Source organism: Rattus norvegicus, chromosome 18, assembly GCF_036323735.1.
Source record: "Rattus norvegicus strain BN/NHsdMcwi chromosome 18, GRCr8, whole genome shotgun sequence".
Lineage (NCBI taxonomy): Eukaryota > Metazoa > Chordata > Mammalia > Rodentia > Muridae > Rattus > Rattus norvegicus.
Genome location: NC_086036.1, coordinates 19,221,544 through 19,242,877, shown reverse-complemented (window position 1 = coordinate 19,242,877; position 21,334 = coordinate 19,221,544).

Genomic DNA, 21,334 nt, shown 5'->3' with positions numbered 1-21,334 from the left:
GCTGCCGCTGCAGAGAGCCCCTGGGCAGCACCCCACGAGCGAACTTGAGCCTCGAGACCACAGGTAAGACCAAATTTTCTGCTGCAAGAAAGCTGCCTGGTGAGCTTGGGACACACGGAAGCAGAATTTCTCTAGAACCGGGCACGTTCTGTGTTTACCGGAAGTCCCACACCCACGGATCCCGGCCCACAGCAGCTCTCTGCTCCTAGACCCGGTGAGAGAGAGACCCAACCGCCTGGTCAGGTGGGCACTCCTGAGGCTGCAGAGCGGAAGAGACCACCAACACTGCTCACCCCTGCCCACATCCCTGGCCCAAGAGGAAACTGTATAAGGCCTCTGGGCTCCCGTGGGGGAGGGCCCAGGAGCGGCAGGACCCCTGTGCCTAAGACACCACCAGAACCAGAAGGAAACAGACCGGATAAACAGTTCTCTGCACCCAAATCCCGTGGGAGGGAGAGCTGAACCTTCAGAGAGGCAGACAAGCCTGGGAAACCAGAAGAGACTGCTCTCTACACACACATCTCGGACGCCAGAGGAAAAAGCCAAAGACCATCTGGAACCCTGGTGCACTGAAGCTCCCGGAAACGGCGGCACAGGTCTTCCTGGTTGCTGCCGCTGCAGAGAGCCCCTGGACAGCACCCCACGAGCAAACCTGAGCCTCGGGACCACAGGTAAGGCCAAATTTTCTGCTGCAAGAAAGCTGCCTGGTGAACTCAAGACACAGGCCGACAGGAACAGCTGAAGACCTGTAGAGAGGAAAAACTACACGCCCGAAAGCAGAACACTCTGTCCCCATAACTGACTGAAAGAGAGGAAAACAGGTCTACAGCACTCCTGACACACAGGCTTATAGGACAGTCTAGCCACTGTCAGAAATAGCAGAACAAAGTAACACTAGAGATAATCTGATGGCGAGAGGCAAGCGCAGGAACCCAAGCAACAGAAACCAAGACTACATGCCATCATCGGAGCCCAATTCTCCCACCAAAACAAACATGGAATATCCAAACACACCAGAAAAGCAAGATCTAGTTTCAAAATCATATTTGATCATGATGCTGGAGGACTTCAGGAAAGACCTGAACACACTTAGGGAAGCACAGGAAAACATTAATAAACAAGTAAAAGCCTACAGAGAGGAATCGCAAAAATCCCTGAAAGAATTCCAGGAAAACACAATCAAACAGTTGAAGGAATTAAAAATGGAAATAGAAGCAATCAAGAAAGAACACATGGAAACAACCCTGGATATAGAAAACCAAAAGAAGAGACAAGGAGCTGTAGATACAAGCTTCACCAACAGAATACAAGAGATGGAAGAGAGAATCTCAGGAGCAGAAGATTCCATAGAAATCATTGACTCAACTGTCAAAGATAATGTAAAGCAGAAAAAGCTACTGGTCCAAAACATACAGGAAATCCAGGACTCAATGAGAAGATCAAACCTAAGGATAATAGGTATAGAAGAGAGTGAAGACTCCCAGCTCAAAGGACCAGTAAATATCTTCAACAAAATCATAGAAGAAAAGTTCCCTAACCTAAAAAAAGAGATACCCATAGACATACAGGAAGCCTACAGAACTCCAAATAGATTGGACCAGAAAAGAAACACCTCCCGTCACATAATTGTCAAAACACCAAACGCACAAAATAAAGAAAGAATATTAAAAGCAGTAAGGGAAAAAGGTCAAGTAACATATAAAGGGAGACCTATCAGAATCACACCAGACTTCTCGCCAGAAACTATGAAGGCCAGAAGATCCTGGACTGATGTTATACAGACCCTAAGAGAACACAAATGCCAGCCCAGATTACTGTATCCAGCAAAACTCTCAATTAACATTGATGGAGAAACCAAGATATTCCATGACAAAACCAAATTTACACAATATCTTTCTACAAATCCAGCACTACAAAGGATAATAAATGGTAAAGCCCAACATAAGGAGGCAAGCTATACCCTAGAAGAAGCAAGAAACTAATCGTCTTGGCAACAAAACAAAGAGAATGAAAGCACACAAACATAACCTCACATCAAATATGAATATAACGGGAAGCAATAATCACTATTCCTTAATATCTCTCAATATCAATGGCCTCAACTCCCCAATAAAAAGACATAGATTAACAAACTGGATACGCAACGAGGACCCTGCATTCTGCTGCCTACAGGAAACACACCTCAGAGACAAAGACAGACACTACCTCAGAGTGAAAGGCTGGAAAACAACTTTCCAAGCAAATGGTCAGAAGAAGCAAGCTGGAGTAGCCATTCTAATATCAAATAAAATCAATTTCCAACTAAAAGTCAAAAAAAAAGATAAGGAAGGACACTTCATATTCATCAAAGGAAAAATCAACCAAGATGAACTCTCAATCCTAAATATCTATGCCCCAAATACAAGGGCACCTACATATGTAAAAGAAACCTTACTAAAGCTCAAAACACACATTGCACCTCACACAATAATAGTGGGAGATTTCAACACCCCACTCTCATCAATGGACAGATCATGGAAACAGAAATTAAACAGTGATGTAGACAGACTAAGAGAAGTCATGAGCCAAATGGACTTAACAGATATTTATAGAACATTCTATCCTAAAGCAAAAGGATATACCTTCTTCTCAGCTCCTCATGGTACTTTCTCCAAAATTGACCATATAATTGGTCAAAAAACGGGCCTCAACAGGTACAGAAAGATAGAAATAATCCCATGCGTGCTATCGGACCACCACGGCCTAAAACTGGTCTTCAATAACAATAAGGGAAGAATGCCCACATATACGTGGAAATTGAACAATGCTCTACTCAATGATAACCTGGTCAAGGAAGAAATAAAGAAAGAAATTAAAAACTTTTTAGAATTTAATGAAAATGAAGATACAACATACTCAAACTTATGGGACACAATGAAAGCTGTGCTAAGAGGAAAACTCATAGCGCTGAGTGCCTGCAGAAAGAAACAGGAAAGAGCATATGTCAGCAGCTTGACAGCACACCTAAAAGCTCTAGAACAAAAAGAAGCAAATACACCCAGGAGGAGTAGAAGGCAGGAAATAATCAAACTCAGAGCTGAAATCAACCAAGTAGAAACAAAAAGGACCATAGAAAGAATCAACAGAACCAAAAGTTGGTTCTTTGAGAAAATCAACAAGATAGATAAACCCTTAGCCAGACTAACGAGAGGACACAGAGAGTGTGTCCAAATTAACAAAATCAGAAATGAAAAGGGAGACATAACTACAGATTCGGAGGAAATTCAAAAAATCATCAGATCTTACTATAAAAACCTATATTCAACAAAATTTGAAAATCTTCAGGAAATGGACAATTTCCTAGACAGATACCAGGTATCGAAGTTAAATCAGGAACAGATAAACCAGTTAAACAACCCCATAACTCCTAAAGAAATAGAAGCAGTCATTAAAGGTCTCCCAACCAAAAAGAGCCCAGGTCCAGACGGGTTTAGTGCAGAATTCTATCAAACCTTCATAGAAGACCTCATACCAATATTATCCAAACTATTCCACAAAATTGAAACAGATGGAGCCCTACCGAATTCCTTCTATGAAGCCACAATTACTCTTATACCTAAACCACACAAAGACACAACAAAGAAAGAGAACTTCAGACCAATTTCCCTTATGAATATCGACGCAAAAATACTCAATAAAATTCTGGCAAACCGAATTCAAGAGCACATCAAAACAATCATCCACCATGATCAAGTAGGCTTCATCCCAGGCATGCAGGGATGGTTTAATATACGGAAAACCATCAACATGATCCATTATATAAACAAACTGAAAGAACAGAACCACATGATCATTTCATTAGATGCTGAGAAAGCATTTGACAAAATTCAACACCCCTTCATGATAAAAGTCCTGGAAAGAATAGGAATTCAAGGCCCATACCTAAACATAGTAAAAGCCATATACAGAAAACCAGTTGCTAACATTAAACTAAATGGAGAGAAACTTGAAGCAATCCCACTAAAATCAGGGACTAGACAAGGCTACCCACTCTCTCCCTACTTATTCAATATAGTTCTTGAAGTTCTAGCCAGAGCAATCAGACAACAAAAGGAGATCAAAGGGATACAGATCGGAAAAGAAGAGTTCAAAATATCACTATTTGCAGATGACATGATAGTATATTTAAATGATCCCAAAAGTTCCACCAGAGAACTACTAAAGCTGATAAACAACTTCAGCAAAGTGGCTGGGTATAAAATTAACTCAAATAAATCAGTTGCCTTCCTCTATACAAAAGAGAAACAAGCCGAGAAAGAAATTAGGGAAACGACACCCTTCATAATAGACCCAAATAATATAAAGTACCTCGGTGTGACTTTAACCAAGCAAGTAAAAGATCTGTACAATAAGAACTTCAAGACACTGAGGAAAGAAATTGAAGAAGACCTCAGAAGATGGAAAGATCTCCCATGCTCATGGATTGGCAGGATTAATATGGTAAAAATGGCCATTTTACCAAAAGCAATCTACAGATTCAATGCAATCCCCATCAAAATACCAATCCAATTCTTCAAAGAGTTAGACAGAACAATTTGCAAATTCATCTGGAATAACAAAAAACCTAGGATAGCTAAAGCTATCCTCAACAATAAAAGGACTTCAGGGGGAATCACTATCCCTGAACTCAAGCAGTATTACAGAGCAATAGTGATAAAAACTGCATGGTATTGGTACAGAGACAGACAGATAGACCAATGGAATAGAATTGAAGACCCAGAAATGAACCCACACACCTATGGTCACTTGATTTTTGACAAAGGAGCCAAAACCATCCAATGGAAAAAAGATAGCATTTTCAGCAAATGGTGCTGGTTCAACTGGAGGGCAACATGTAGAAGAATGCAGATCGATCCATCCTTATCACCCTGTACAAAGCTTAAGTCCAAGTGGATCAAGGACCTCCACATCAAACCAGACACACTCAAACTAATAGAAGAAAAACTAGGGAAGCATCTGGAACACATGGGCACTGGAAAAAATTTCCTGAACAAAACACCAATGGCTTATGCTCTAAGATCAAGAATCGACAAATGGGATCTCATAAAACTGCAAAGCTTCTGTAAGGCAAAGGACACTGTGGTTAGGACAAAACGGCAACCAACAGATTGGGAAAAGATCTTTACCAATCCTACAACAGATAGAGGCCTTATTTCCAAAATATACAAAGAACTCAAGAAGTTAGACCGCAGGGAAACAAATAACCCTATTAAAAAATGGGGTTCAGAGCTAAACAAAGAATTCACAGCTGAGGAATGCCGAATGGCTGAGAAACACCTAAAGAAATGTTCAACATCTTTAGTCATAAGGGAAATGCAAATCAAAACAACCCTGAGATTTCACCTCACACCAGTGCGATTGGCTAAGATCAAAAACTCAGGTGACAGCAGATGCTGGCGAGGATGTGGAGAAAGAGGAACACTCCTCCATTGTTGGTGGGATTGCAGACTGGTACAACCATTCTGGAAATCAGTCTGGAGGTTCCTCAGAAAATTGGACATTGAACTGCCTGAGGATCCAGCTATACCTCTCTTGGGCATATACCCAAAAGATGCCTCAACATATAAAAGAGACACGTGTTCCACTATGTTCATCGCAGCCTTATTTATAATAGCCAGAAGCTGGAAAGAACCCAGATGCCCTTCAACAGAGGAATGGATACAGAAAATGTGGTACATCTACACAATGGAATATTACTCAGCTATCAAAAACAACGAGTTTATGAAATTCGTAGGCAAATGGTTGGAACTGGAAAATATCATCCTGAGTGAGCTAACCCAATCACAGAAAGACATACATGGTATGCACTCATTGATAAGTGGCTATTAGCCCAAATGCTTGAATTACCCTAGATCCCTAGAACAAACGAAACTCAAGACGGATGATCAAAATGTGAATGCTTCACTCCTTCTTTAAATGAGGAAAAAGAATACCCTTGGCAGGGAAGGGAGAGGCAAAGATTAAAACAGAGACTGAAGGAACACCCATTCAGAGCCTGCCCCACATGTGGCCCATACATATACAGCCACCCAATTAGACAAGATGGATGAAGCAAAGAAGTGCAGACCGACAGGAGCCGGATGTAGATCGCTCCTGAGAGACACAGCCAGAATACAGCAAATATAGAGGCGAATGCCAGCAGCAAACCACTGAACTGAGAATAGGTCCCCTATTGAAGGAATCAGAGAAAGAACTGGAAGATCATGAAGGGGCTCGAGACCCCAAAAGTACAACAATGCCAAGCAACCAGAGCTTCCAGGGACTAAGCCACTACCTAAAGACTATACATGGACTGACCCTGGACTCTGACCCCATAGGTAGCAATGAATATCCTAGTAAGAGCACCAGTGGAAGGGGAAGCCCTGGGTCCTGCTAAGACTGAACCCACAGTGAACTAGTCTATGGGGGGTGGGCGGCAATGGGGGGAGGGTTGGGAGGGGAACACCCATAAGGAAGGGGAGGGGGGAGGGGGATGTTTGCCCGGAAACCGGGAAAGGGAATAACACTCGAAATGTATATAAGAAATACTCAAGTTAATAAAAAAAAAAAAAAGAATTAGAGAAATAAATAAAAAAAAAAAAAAAAAAAAAAGAAGAAGGATGACCGAAGTGCTGATACTTTACTCCTTCTTAAAAGGTGGAACAAACATATTCATAGGAGGGGATATGGAGGCAAAGTTTGGAGCAGAAACTGAAGGAATGGCCATTCAGAGTCTACCTCACATGTGGCCCATATATATACAACCACCAAACCTAAAGATTGAAGAAGCTAAGAAAGTGCATGGTGACAGGAGCTGGATATAGATATCTCCTGAGAGACACAGTCAGAGCATGTCAAATATAGAGGCGAATGGCAGCAGCAAACCATTGAGTTGAGAAAGTAACCATGTTAGAGGAATTAGAGAAAGGATAGAAAGAGCTGAAGGGGCTTGCTATCCCATATGAACAACAATGCCAACCAACCAGAGTTCCCCGGCACTAAACCTCTATCCTATGACTATACATGGACTGACTCATGGCTCCAGCTGCATATGTAGCAGAAGATGGCCTGGTTGGGCACCAATGGAAGGACAAGCCCTTTGTCCTGCCAAGGCTGGACCCACAGTGTAGGACAATATCGGGGCAAGGGAAGGGGGTGAATGGGGAGGGGAACACCCTTAAAGAAGAAAGGGGAGGGGTATGGAATACAGGGCTTTTGTCTGAGAAACCAACAAATGGAGTAACATTTGACATGTAAATTTTTAAATCCCAGTAAAAGAAAAACAGTACATACTTAATTATCTGTTTTTCCATATCTCAGAATAAATATCATTTATCACATCTCTATTTCTATAAAACTAGATCTTGTTCTAATGTTATCTGAAGTTTCAGTCATTTCCTTCTACCTTGTGTAATAAGTATCTTATTGACCTATAGATAACTGTCATTGTCTTCTCTAGCCAGAATTTCTTTACAAACAAAACTTTACTTTAAATTACTTCTCTTACATATCATTTTATTAGATTGTATTTGAATTTACCAGATATTTCAGAACAGAAATTTGAGAAAGCTCTACAATCCATCTCCTGCTGCCTTCTCAATGATGGATCCTCATTTACTCTCCACCAACTTAATATTTTCATGGGGACTATCACAGTCCATGGTCATTCTCTCCTTTGCCTTTTGATGGGAGCATGAAATCTTTTTCCTAGCACCAGTCATAATTCTTCACAGTAGCTTAACACTCTCTTCCTTGGGAAGATAACCCTAAGCTTCTGGATTCAGATTAAACACTCTACACATAGAATCATGTAGCTCAAATTGAGAATGTCACCACTTTCAGTTTTGCATAGGGTTGTGTGGGTGGAAATGCTTTTCTAGCTTATAAGAATATCACCCAGCAATATAGAAGTCAATGTTTGTTTTCATTCCTAATTGTTTTCCCAGCATTTTTGTCTACACTTGACATCTATTACATATTTATACAACTGTTAGGTGGTAAATGTATCCATCAATGGATCAGAAAATACAGTAGTAGAACACATGACTATGCATATTCAATTTCTGTCCTTATCAGAAAGAGTGTAGAGATCACAGCCAGTATATATGGTAGCAATAATTAATTGTTGAGTTTCTGTTTCAATAATGTTCAAAGAAATGTATTATTCCTGTAAGGATCTCTATGATTGCCAAAGATGTTATTCAGTTGAGGAGCTTGGACTGTTTTTAAGCTGTGTTATGAAAACTTAGAGTGGGGAATAATAAGAGGAAGAAATACAGCAGGCCGGAGCCAGTTGGCAGTAATGAGGAAAGGAACGATTGCCAACTCCTGCACTTTTTAGTGAGACAAGAATGTGATCAAAACGATTAAAACCTCAGGGATCACACATCAAGTCAGTGTACTTGCCAGCCAGCAATCAAATCTTCATTCCGTGTACCAGGAAATCACTGGCAGGGAACCAGAGACAATTTGTATTTGTTTATGAAGCATCTTAGCTGCTAGCAACTTTAGGAGTATGATGTTTCCTCTGGCCGACTGTCCTAGAAAGGTTCATGAGAAGCACCAAACAATCTATTCCTACCCATCCCAATAAAGGTAGAATTAAACACACATTAGTGACTGCAAAGCACAGATGTCCTTGACTCTGTATAACCATATCTTTTACAAAATGGATGGAGCATAGTGAGAAATTGCAAACCTCGTCAATGACAGAAATTGCCACATATGTTACAGAAAAGTTTCTGTAGGCAGAATTCAGCCGCTAACCTCCTTGTTAACTTAGAATTAAAATGATGCTGCATGTTTTGTTGAGACATTGAAGGGTTGCATAAGCTTAAAACACTGTCTCTTATATATCTTGTTATAATTTTTATTATATTATTATAATATATTATTATATTGTTTATATACATACTATATATATTTCTCATATGGCATTCCAGGAGAAAATAGGGAGACTAAGCGTCTGAGCCATGGAGAATTTATTTATTCTGATTTCTATAACTGCAAGTAAAACAGATGCAGATACCTTAGGTACTGGTATGATGATGTAATTCCAATAAAATAGGTTTGGCTAGAACCATTCACATAGTTACCTCATTTGTTCTTTTGTCTTAGCAAGCATGTATGCAGTCTAAGTTTGGAAAGATGAAGCCAAAGGGAAGGTCATTGGTCATTGTAAAGAGCAGGGACATTCCCTTTGGATTCCTTTTGGTTTAAGGAAAAAGTAACTTATGTCCATAATATAGTTACCAGCTTATGTCTAATGGATTAGAAGCTATTGTTTAATACAACCATAATCTGGACCATGAATGAACATAATGATAAGAATCTTGGTCAGAAATATTGGGAAAATATGATTTTCCTAGGATTCTAAGTTACTGTAATATTGGTCATTCCTGTTTTCTGTGAAACATAGAAGGCAGAAATTCAGGTCTCATACCATTGGCTTCGGCATTGGTCCTCAGGGAAGAATGAGTGAAAGACTAGCAAATGTAGTTGTACTTCTGCCTTCTCACCTTCATCCCCTTTCATCCCTAGAAGTTTCGTTTTACTGTTATCTTTCTATATCTTTCTATTGTCTCCTGTTTCTGCTCCTTTTCAGATCCATGCTCCTCCTCTTTCTCTTCCTCCCTCTCTTTCCCCCTTCTTCTGCTATTTTTATCTTTGTTTTCTGCTCTGCTTTGCCTCTTCTTTCTTGTCCCCTCCATCCCTGCATTCGCCTGCTTCCACTCCTCTCCCTCTATTCTACTTCGGTCTCTTTCGCTTCATACTCTTGACAGAGTAAAGTAAACCAGATCTCCCACCCAACAGCCTTCACATCCATCTTCTCTATTTTCCATATCTAGATGACTCTGTTCCTTGTTCCCTTCCCTTGTTGGTATACATCTCCCAGGTATTGCATTTAAGATCATTTGTCAGTAGCATTTAGTTATCAAAGTTTTGATTAAGAGTCTTCATGTATCTTAATGGATAGGTTCGTTTCCATCTTGACCTTTCTTTGGCTGTCCATGCCTGGTGTGAATATGGCCCATAGTGTCTGTTTATATAAGCAAACTTGACACTTAACACTGCTACAATTAAGACTGATTCCAATGTGTATATTTATGTGTATCTAAACACTTGTCCCCTAAGAAATTAGATTGATATCAGTGTGTGTTTTTATCTGACATGTTGTTTTTTTATCCATTAAATCTTTGTTTCAATAATTCTCCCCTCTACTGTTAAATGGTTCTTATGGGCCAAAGCAGGAATTGTATTTGTATGGGATGAGGCAGTGATTTTAATGTTCTGAAATCATAAAATAGAATGACTCACTGGTGCCACATTCATATGCAAGTCACACTAAGGCCCCGGTTGTTCCAGGGAAACTAGCTGACACTGTAGCAGGGATATCACAAACCAATAAAGTGACTCTTCTCCATTTCAGTTGTACCTATGCCTCTGCAAATGGCACCCACAGTATTTTTTCCCATGCCTCAGGCCCCCTTGATATTAGAAGAAATATTACGAATACTAGCTTGCCATCTGGGCATGCTAGTCAGGCATCTGCTATGTGCTATAGCAGAGATGAGGCAGGTTTAATATTTTTAAATAGTGTATGACATGGACAGTTGAACTCTGCTACAATGTCAGCAGGAAGAATTAGACCCTTTTCATTATTACAATAACAAAGAAAAAGGATGGTTTTGATCTCAGAAAAGGCAAAGTGAACTGGTATTCAACTGTTTGCACTCAGGGTATGATACAAGAAGAAGACATGGTTTAAGAGTTGATGTTTTCAGTCTGACAGCAAACAACACTTAAAAAATTATCTCAAAGATATTCCAATTTATACTTCTCTATCCTAGAAATTATTAGTTGGTAATTTTACAACATCTATGCATAAGTTTGCTGTTTCCTTTAAAAAGTCATATGTGATATGCTGTCTGATTATTTTTGTGCAGAACTGTTAAAGATGCATATTGCTAAAAGTGATTATGAAGTCACAAAGATAATTTTAAAGAGGGAAATGAATAGGAAAGGAAGTAAGGAAACTTATCTAAGATGGTTCATATATGTGATTAAATATCAATTTCTTCATTGATCTTGGGAATAATATCAGTAATAAACATTTCATAGGTTGGTGGGTTATGGTATTTCAACTGCTTTAGAACTTGAATTTCCCATGGCATGGAAAAAGTAGTTTCTACATATTACCTACATGCTTTAGAAAATGATCTACATAACAGTAGATAAGAATCTAACATGTGATTGCTCCTTGCAGAAAGGCTCACTAATAAAGAAATCTAACAGTACATGATTTTCTCTATTCTTTCTCTCCTCTCCTCTCCTCCCTATGCTTTTATTACAATTACAATATAAAAAAATTATTTGAAATCTTAAATAACTCTCTTATTTGTGTTATTAAAGAGTAAGTTTTATACTTATCAGGATCAATTGTTTTCCTCTGTTCAATTTCCACCCTATTTTAGCACCTTTGCGCCTCCATTTCTTTAATTTGAGATGATTATATGTGACTTAAATCACTTAAAATGTTATGTATTTTAGACTCTGCATTTTAAGATGGCACAATAGAATCTATACCCTCTAAAAGTGATAGAAAATTTATAAAAGGGCCTTAGCTGTATCAGTTTCAATCAAATTTTATCAACTATTGAACAGCTCAATGAAACATAAGTTTTAATATCTCATCCTAATTTTAACTTTCAATATCAATGCTTATTGGTCTATCCTGGCTGGCTAGAATCTATTTTATCCTTGTCACAGTTAACAGGATAACAGGATTATTTGACATACAAATCTGTGACTCTGTCTGTCATTTAGGGAAGTAAAGAAGGGCCTGGAGTTAGGACTGGAAGCAAAAACAGTGGAGGAAAACAGCTTACTGAGCAGAGCTTCCTTTAGCTCACTCACCCTGCTCTCTCACACAACCTAGGATCGTGTGCCTTGAGGTAGCACCACTCAGAGTTGGCTAAGCCCTCACACATTCTTCAGGAAATTTCACAGCAAACATATATTCAGAAAAATCTGATGGAAACAGAAAAATAGAAAAATATACAAAGCATTTAATAGAACAATGTTGTGCCTTTTCAATATTTGTTTCCTTGCCAAGAAACTATTTATTCTACATTTTGAAATGTGCTGTTCATTTTCAACATAAAAAAGTAATGCCATATTTCCTGTGATATTCAAGGGCATATGTTTTTCACAGCATTTCTTCTTTATTTCTTGAACCGGCTATGCCACAAAATAGTAATCCCATGTACTTATCTTTGAACACCAAAATATGAATTAATTTTAAAGTAAGCTTGATTTTTCCCCTTTGCTTACATTACAGAGAGACCAGCCTGTATGGCCACAAACTTTTTCAATAATCAGACAAACTCCTGAAAGAAAAATCAAGGATACTGATTAATCTGAATTTAATTATCAATTTTCTAAAAAATTACTGAATTTAAGAATTTAAATTAAAGAAGGTTATTTATCTCAATCTATAGAGATACCAGTCAGACAAACTAGGACTCTACAAGAGAATATCATGTAGCATAATGCATTAGGAAAGGTAATTGTGCATAAATCATATACAATGTAGAAATCACAAGTTCTGTATTTGGCAAATATTCCTTTCCTTTGCATAATTCTTTCATTTTCATCTTGCTACTTCAAGTCTCCTTTCATAGAAATAGCTACATAAAATGAAAACACAATTGCAATTAAAACACTGTATGCAATTAAAATGAGGAAGAAGCTGAAAGTGATGTATTGATAATTATGTTTAAATCCACACCATGAGGAGTTTTGCATTGTGAAAAATCTCATGAGTCATGTATTGACATAACATCTCTCAACTTCTTCCAGAATTACCAAACTCTGTCAACCTCTGTTTTGACCAAATTATAAATGTTTTGTGCTGTCTGTCATCTGAGACTACTTCTTCAGATGTAAGTAAGAAATTTGTAGTTACTGGAGGAGTGAGGAAAGTAAAGAGGGATTGTTTCTTTGGATCAGTATGAAAGTGACAATAGAAGTCTAGCAGAGTACCCGTTACCTAAAGTGAGGTTCAATAAAAACAAGGAGATCTTAATTGTTGAGGAAAGGGAGATAAGACATATAAAGAAGGAAGAAGAATAAAATAATGACAATGCTATCACAAAACCTTAAAAACTCATACTGCTAAGTCTAAAAAAAAACTTTAAAAAAACATAGGTTAGTGAATAAATATACAGAATTCACATGAATTTTTTTTCTGGGATGACGATGCTCCCTCTACACCATGAGGAGTTTTGCATTGTGAAAAATCTCATGAGTCATGTATTGACATAACATCTCTCAACTTCTTCCAGAATTACCAAACTCTGTCAACCTCTGTTTTGACCAAATTATAAATGTTTTGTGCTGTCTGTCATCTGAGACTACTTCTTCAGATGTAAGTAAGAAATTTGTAGTTACTGGAGGAGTGAGGAAAGTAAAGAGGGATTGTTTCTTTGGATCAGTATGAAAGTGACAATAGAAGTCTAGCAGAGTACCCGTTACCTAAAGTGAGGTTCAATAAAAACAAGGAGATCTTAATTGTTGAGGAAAGGGAGATAAGACATATAAAGAAGGAAGAAGAATAAAATAATGACAATGCTATCACAAAACCTTAAAAACTCATACTGCTAAGTCTAAAAAAAAACTTTAAAAAAACATAGGTTAGTGAATAAATATACAGAATTCACATGAATTTTTTTTCTGGGATGACGATGCTCCCTCTATGAAATATAGACCAACTAGCAAAAATGTCAATAAAAGGCATGAAAATCCTTTTTGTTGTTGGTTAGAGTTTTCTATAGACTCCCCAAAAATTTGCTTATTCCCTTGAGTAGCAAAATAAGTCCCTATTGCTAAAGGCACCATACATTTTAGACACAGACACCATAGGGCTGTGAGCTAGAACTGACACACAAAAAACTGATCCCTGAGGACTAGGTTTTCTGGTACCATACAAACTCCTAAAAGATGGAGACAACCGGTAGTGCTACCAAGCTCTGATACTTATGTTGAATGCCCAGCATCAGATTAACCTGGAGGGTGCAGTAACGGCAACACATACCTTAACAATACCACCAGTTATCTTCTAGGGCAATAAGATACCCTCTATAAATGGGAAATTATTCTTGGTATAAGAAACTAGTTAACTACCCAGGGCTAAAGAAGTTATGAATATAGGATGAGAACTCAAAATGCTTCCTTTAGTAACCTAATACAACTCCCACCTACATTCTAAATATTTGTCCATAGGTAATTGTCATCCTGAGCAACAGAAAGAGACCCTTGCATAAACCACAGTTAATCAAAATTTACAGTCGTGCAGCCCATTTTCAGAGGATACATATATAATATAACTATAGCATGAAAGATGTAGGGACCAGTGATGAAAAGGGACCAGAATTCAGAGACAGAGATTGCTATAAGAGTGTATCCCCTACGAAATCAAAATGCTACACTCCCCTCCAAATTTCACCATCATGATTGCCTTAACATGATCTCCCAAGGACAACAGCAATAGGCCCTGTGACATGGATACAGAAAAGTAGCAAGGTCTTATCCCTACACAAATAACTCCATGATACACAGGAGGTCTCAGAATAGGACAAAGAGTCTTCTTCATGGAAGTGCACAGCAATGGGTTATTCAATACAAAATGACTACCCTTGCAAACATACACATTTCTAAATTATGTAGGTTGTGTAGGTTACATTTAGGAATACATAAATCCTAATTAATGACAAAAGAAGCCAGAATTTTGATACAGAGCTAGAAGGATATATGGATATGTTTGGATGGAGGAAAGAGAAGGAACAAATGATGTAGTTACAGTCTTAAAAATTAGAAAAATCAGAAGACTGGAAATAAGTAGTATTAAAAAATACCTTTGTTTTATTTCTGGAAGCTGTACGGGCTTTCACCAAAACAAAATAAGAGAAGCAAAGAGTAGGAAAGAGTTTCTCCATCAGCTCTGAAGTTTAGGAATATTGCCTTACTCAGGGAGGTTGTTGATACAAGTCAGATCATTTTGGTCATGCTCTTGGATTTTTTTTTTCCTTTTTGATCATGCTTGTGTGTGAAATCATTTTGTTATTGTTTTGTTTTGCAAGTTTTAATATGTTCAATGAATAAAAAGGCAATAGATTAGTCAAACACAACAAGAGGTATTTGGGATGATTTTAAGGGAGAAAGGAAAGAAGAAAATGATGTAACTATATTATGATCTTAAAATTAAATATTTAGTATTGCTTTATGTGTGAAGAAATGACAATTAGCTTTTCTTCCAAGGAAGGAGATTAATGTTATTAGCCACACTAACATTGGTTGTAGCCTTCCAACATGCTTTCTCTTAATTATTGCCACCATTGCCATGAAGTTAAGCTATTAAAAGGGTATAAAAGCAAAGTTGTAAAATTCACATTTTCTCAAGTTCAAAGGCTGTGTTTTGCTAAGGACAGGCCAGGCTGTGATGCTAAAAGTTTGAAGAAGGGGACACTAGTCTTTTCCCCATCCATGTTCTCTGCTGACTGAACTCCAAACCAAGCTGCCCAGAGCTCCCTGCTATCCCAGAGAGACCTTCATTCTCCTGCCACTTCTCCCCACCTCCATTAGAATGCTGAACAATACAGGTAAGCTTCCTTTCCCCCACCCATGATCCCTGACAGCTGAGCCCTCTAGGCCAAATCAAGCTGTTCTGGGAAGATACTGTCACAGGGAGACCTCTGTTCTCCCTCTGCTTTTTTCTTGGGGGGGGGGGGCTGCTGAATCAAGGGGACCTTGAGTTTTCAGCTGGCTTGAAAACTTAGACCCTGTTCAATAAACAAGGACTGGGGATGTGGTTTAGCTCTAAAGTACTTGACAAATGGAAACTGGTTCCATTTGTAATGCTAGAAGAAGATACACTCATGCAATTGGTATAAAATATGAACAAGACATTTTGTATTTCTCTCTTTATACGATATTGTTATTTATTTATTTTTATTGGATATATTTCTTTATTTACATTTCAAATGTTAATCCCTTTACAAGTGTCCTGTCCATAAGCACTCTATCTCCTCACCTCCCCAATAAGGGTGTCCCCTCCCATCCATCCCCCCGCCCCCTGCCCCTGAACATTCCTCTGCATTGGGGGTCCAACTTTGGCAAGAACAAGGGCTTCCCCTTCCACTGGTTCCCAACAAGGCCATCATCTGCTACATATGCAGTTGGAGCCGTGGGTCAGTCCATGTAGTCTTTGGGTAGTGGTTTAGTCCCTGGAAGCTCTGGTTGGTTGGCATTGCTGTTCTTATGGGGTTACAAGTCCCTTCAGCTCTTTCAATCCTTTCTCTAATTCCTCCAAAGGTAGTGCCATTCTCAGTTCAGTGGTTTGCTGCTAGCGTTTGCCTCTGTATTTGACAAGCTTTGGCTGTGTCTCTCAGGAGACATCTATATCTGGTTCCTGTCCACATGGACTTCTTAGTTTGATCAAACTTATCTACTTTTGGTGGAGATATATATATATATATATATATATATATATATATATATATATATATATATATATATATATGTCTACATGTAAGGCAGGGTCTGAATTGCTGTTTCTTCAGTCTCAGCTCTAAACTTTGCTTCCATATCCCCTCCTATGGATATTTAAGTTCCCCATTTTAAGAAGGATTGAAGCATCTGCATTTTGGCCGTCCTTCTTCTTGAGTTTCATGTGGTCTGTGGATTACATCTTGGGTAATTAGAGCTTTTGGACTAATATCCACTTATCAATGAGTACAAAACCATGTGTGTTTTTCTGTGTTTGGGTTACCTCACTCAGGATGATATTTTCTAGTTCAATCCATTTGCCTATGATTTCATGAAGCCATTGTTTTTGATAGCTGAGTAGTATTTCATTTTGTAGATATACCAGATTTTCTGTATCCATTCTCCTGTTGAAGGGCATCTAGGTTCTTTCCAGGTTTCAGCTATTATAAATAAGGCTGCTATGAACATAGTGGAGCACATGTCTTTGTTGTATGTTGGAGCATCTTTTGTGTATATGCCCAGAAGAGTTATAGCTGGCTCCTCAGGTAGTACTATGTCCAATTTACTGAGGAACCTCCAGAGTGATTTCTAGAGTGGTTGTACCAGCTTGCAATCCCACCAAAAATGGAGGAGTGTTCCTCTTTCTCCACATCATCGCCAGCATCTGTTGTCACCTGAGTTTTTTATCTTCATCATTCTGACTGGTGTGAGGTAGAATCTCAATGTTGTTTTGATTTGCATTTCCCTGATGACTAAAGATGTTGAACATTTCTTTAGGTGCTTCTCAGCCATTTGATATTCCTCAGCTGAGAATTCTTTGTTTAGCTCTGTAACCTATTATTTAATAAGGTTATTTGACTCTCTGGAGTCTAACTTCTTGAGTTCTTTGTATATTTTGGATATTAGCCCTTTATCAGATGTAAAGATCTTTTCCCAATCTGTTGGTTGCTGTTTTGTCCTAATGACAGTGTTTTTTGCCTTACAGAAGTTTTGCAGTTTTATGAGGTCCCATTTGTCAATTCTTGTTCTTAGAGCATAAGCCATTGGTGTTTTGTCAGGAAATTTTCCCTAGTGCCTATGTCTTTGAGATTCTTTCCCTCTTTTTCTTCTATTAGTTTCAATGTATCTGGTTTAATGTGCAAGTCCTTGATCCACTTGGACTTAAGCTTTGTACAGGGCAATAAGAATGGATCAATTTGCATTATTCTACATGCTGACCTTCAGCTGCATCAGCCTGTAGACCACAATATTGTAAAATCTTAATGAAATGGACAATTTTTCTAGATAGTTACTATTAACCAACGTTAAATCAATATAAGGTAAACTATTTAAAAAGCCCCATAACCACTAAATAAAACAAAACAAAAAACAAAACAAAAGAGCCCAGGTCCAGATGGTTTAGTGCAGAATTCTACTAGATCTTCAAAGAAGAGCTAATACAATACTCCTCAAGCAATACCATAAAATAGAAACAGAAGGAACACTGAGAAGTTCATTCTATGAGACACAGTCACCTTGATACCTAAACCACACAAGAACTCAGTGAACAAACATAATTACAGACCATTTTCTCTAGTGAATATTGATGCAAAAATACTTGCAAACTGAATCCAGGAACACATATAAGGCAAGATACATTAATATCACATAGGTTTCATCTAAGGAATCAAAGATGTTTAATGTATAAATATGCATCAATTAATACACCATAAAAATTAAAGAAAAATAATCACGTGACTTTCTCACTAAACCCTGAAAAAGCCATTGATAAAATCCAACACCCCTTCATGTTAAACTTATTCGAGAAATCAGAGATACAGGGAACATATCTAGACACAGTCAAAGCCGTATACATCAAACTAGTAGCCAACATCAAACTAAATGCTTTAAACGAAACTTAAAGCATTTTGATTAAAATCAGGCTACCTACTCTCTTCCTATATATCTAATATAGCCCTTGATATTCTAGCTATAATGGAACAATAAGAAAACTAAAGTAGGTCAAAGAGATAAAATTATGGAAATGAAGAAGTCAATGTATCACCATATGCTGATCATAAACTGGTATATATATAATCAACCCAGAAATTCTGCCAAAGAACTCCTGCAGCTGATGAACAACTTCTGCAAAGTACCTAGATACAAAATTAACTCAAAGAAATCAGTAACCATCCATTATAGAGACGATAAATGGGCCAAGAAAGAAATTAAGTAAATAACACCTTTTACAATAGCCTCGAATAATATAAAATATCTTGGTTATATATATATATATATATATATATATATATATATATATATATATATATTGCCTAGAGTTATAAAATAACTCTAACCAAAATAAAAAATCTGTATGACATGAATTTCAAGTCCCTATGGAAAACAAAAGACAAAACTGAAGGTGGAAAGATCTCTAGTGTTCATGGGTAGATAGGATTAATAAAGTGAAAATGACCATTTTACCAAAAGCAATCTACAGATTAAATTCAGTCCCCATAAAAATTCTAACACAATATTTATGGACCTTGAAATAACAGTTCTCAATTTCATATGAAAAACAAAAAGAATAGTCAAAACAATCTTGAACAAAAAGTAACTTTGGGTGGAATCTATGTCCCTAAATTCAAGATGTACTATAGAGAAATAGTTATAAAAACTGAATTGTATTGGAACAGAAAAGACACATTTAGCAATGGAACCTAGTGGAAATCCTCCTCTAAAACCACACAGACCTATGGACACTTGATTTTTGATAAAGAAGCCAAACCCATACAAATGAAACAAGAAGCATCTTCAACAAATGGTGCTAGTTTACCTGGAGAAGAATGAAAATATCCATGTTTATCACCCTTCACAAAACATGTACAAGTGAGCCAAAGACTTCCATATAAAACCTGCTACTCTAAATCTCATAGAAGAGAAATTGAGAAATAAAGTGAAATTGAGAATTGGTACAGGAGACAACTTCCTAAACAGAACACAAGTGGCTCAGGCTCTAAGATCAATAATTGATAAATGGTACCTCATGAACCTGAGAAACTTCTATAAGACAAAACTCACTGTCAATGAGACAAAACAGCAGCCTATAGATTGGAAAAACATCTTCACCAGCCCTACATCTGACAGAGGGCTAATATCCAAATTCTTTTCAAAAGTCAAGAATTTAGACAGCAGAAACCCAGATATCTCAATTAAAGAATGGGGACAGACCAAAATAGAGAATTCTCAGCAGAGGAATCTCAGATGCCCGAGAAGCACTTAAACGGTTTCAAAGTCCTTAGTTATCAGAGAAACGCAAATAAAAAGTGAGATCATCTTACACTGGTCAGAATGTCTAAGATCAAAAAACTCAAGTAATAGCAAATGCTGGTGAGAACTTGGAGGCAGGGGAACAATCCTCCATTGCCTGTGGGGATATAAACTCTATATTCACTTTGGAAATCAATGTTAACAGTTTCTCAGAAAACTAGGGATCGTTCCTCCTCAAGACCTAGCTATACCACTCCTGGGCATATACCCAAAAGATATTCCAAATTACAACAAAACACTTTCTCAATTATGGTCATAACAGTTTAATTTATAATAGTTAGATACTGGAAACAACCTAGTTATCCCTTAGTTGAAAAATGGATAAGAAAATGTGGCACATCTACACAATGGAATGCTATTCAACTATTACATCATGAATTATTTAGCCAAATGGATGGGAGTTGAGAATATCATCCTGAATAAGGTAAGCTAGTCCCAAAAGGACATGCACAGAATGCACTTACTTATTAGTGGTTATTAGCCATAAAACGCAGGTACCATATTACATTCCACAAATCTAATGAAGCTAAACAAGAAGGAAGGCCCAATCAAGAAACTTTGAGTTTCACTTAGAAGGAGGAATAAAATAGTCATTAGAAACAGATGGAGTGAAGGAACATGGAGGGAGGATGAGGAGGTGAATGGGAAGTCCAGGATCGGGTATTGGAAAGAACAAGAGAGATGGCTGGCTAGATGACCATGAAAATCAATGGAAATCTGCAGCTGATGGGGATGAGGAGATGAAATCATCGTCAGGACAAGACAGTGACTTGGGATAACGGAGATGCTCAAATACCAGTGGAGTTAACCTTAGCTGCAACTCATTACTTTGGGGATATAGAACCTGAAGAGACCATCTCCTGTAGACGTGCATGAACCCCAGTAGAGGGATAGAAACATCAATCAACTCAAAAAAAAACTTTTAGCCCAAAATTTATACTGTCCATTTGGGTGGACAATCCAAATGAAGGCATGGTAGAGGGGATGGACCAGAGACTGCTGGAATGACCAACCATTAACCAGTCCAACTTGAGAACAATCATATGGGCAAACATGAATCACTAACACTATTAATGATACTCTGTTATGCTTGCAGACAGAAGCAAATTTTTCTCTGGAAGGCTCCACCCAGCCACTGACTCAAACAGATACAGTTACCCACAGCCAAACCCTAGATGAAGTTTTGAACTCTCATGGAAGAAAGAGGAAGGATTGTGGCTCTGAAGGGAATAGGAACTCCACAGGAAGGCTAACAGAGTTAACTCACTTGGATGCTTGAGGTTCTCAGAGTCTGAATCACCAACCAAAGAATATACATTGGCTGGACTTAGGCTTCCCCACACATGTGAAGCAGATTTGCAGCTTGGTTCTCATATTGGCTCAGAAGAATTAGAACGGGGCAGGGAGTGAGGGTGTACTATCCAAATGCTCTTGACTTTGTATGGGGTGTGTTCTTCTAGAT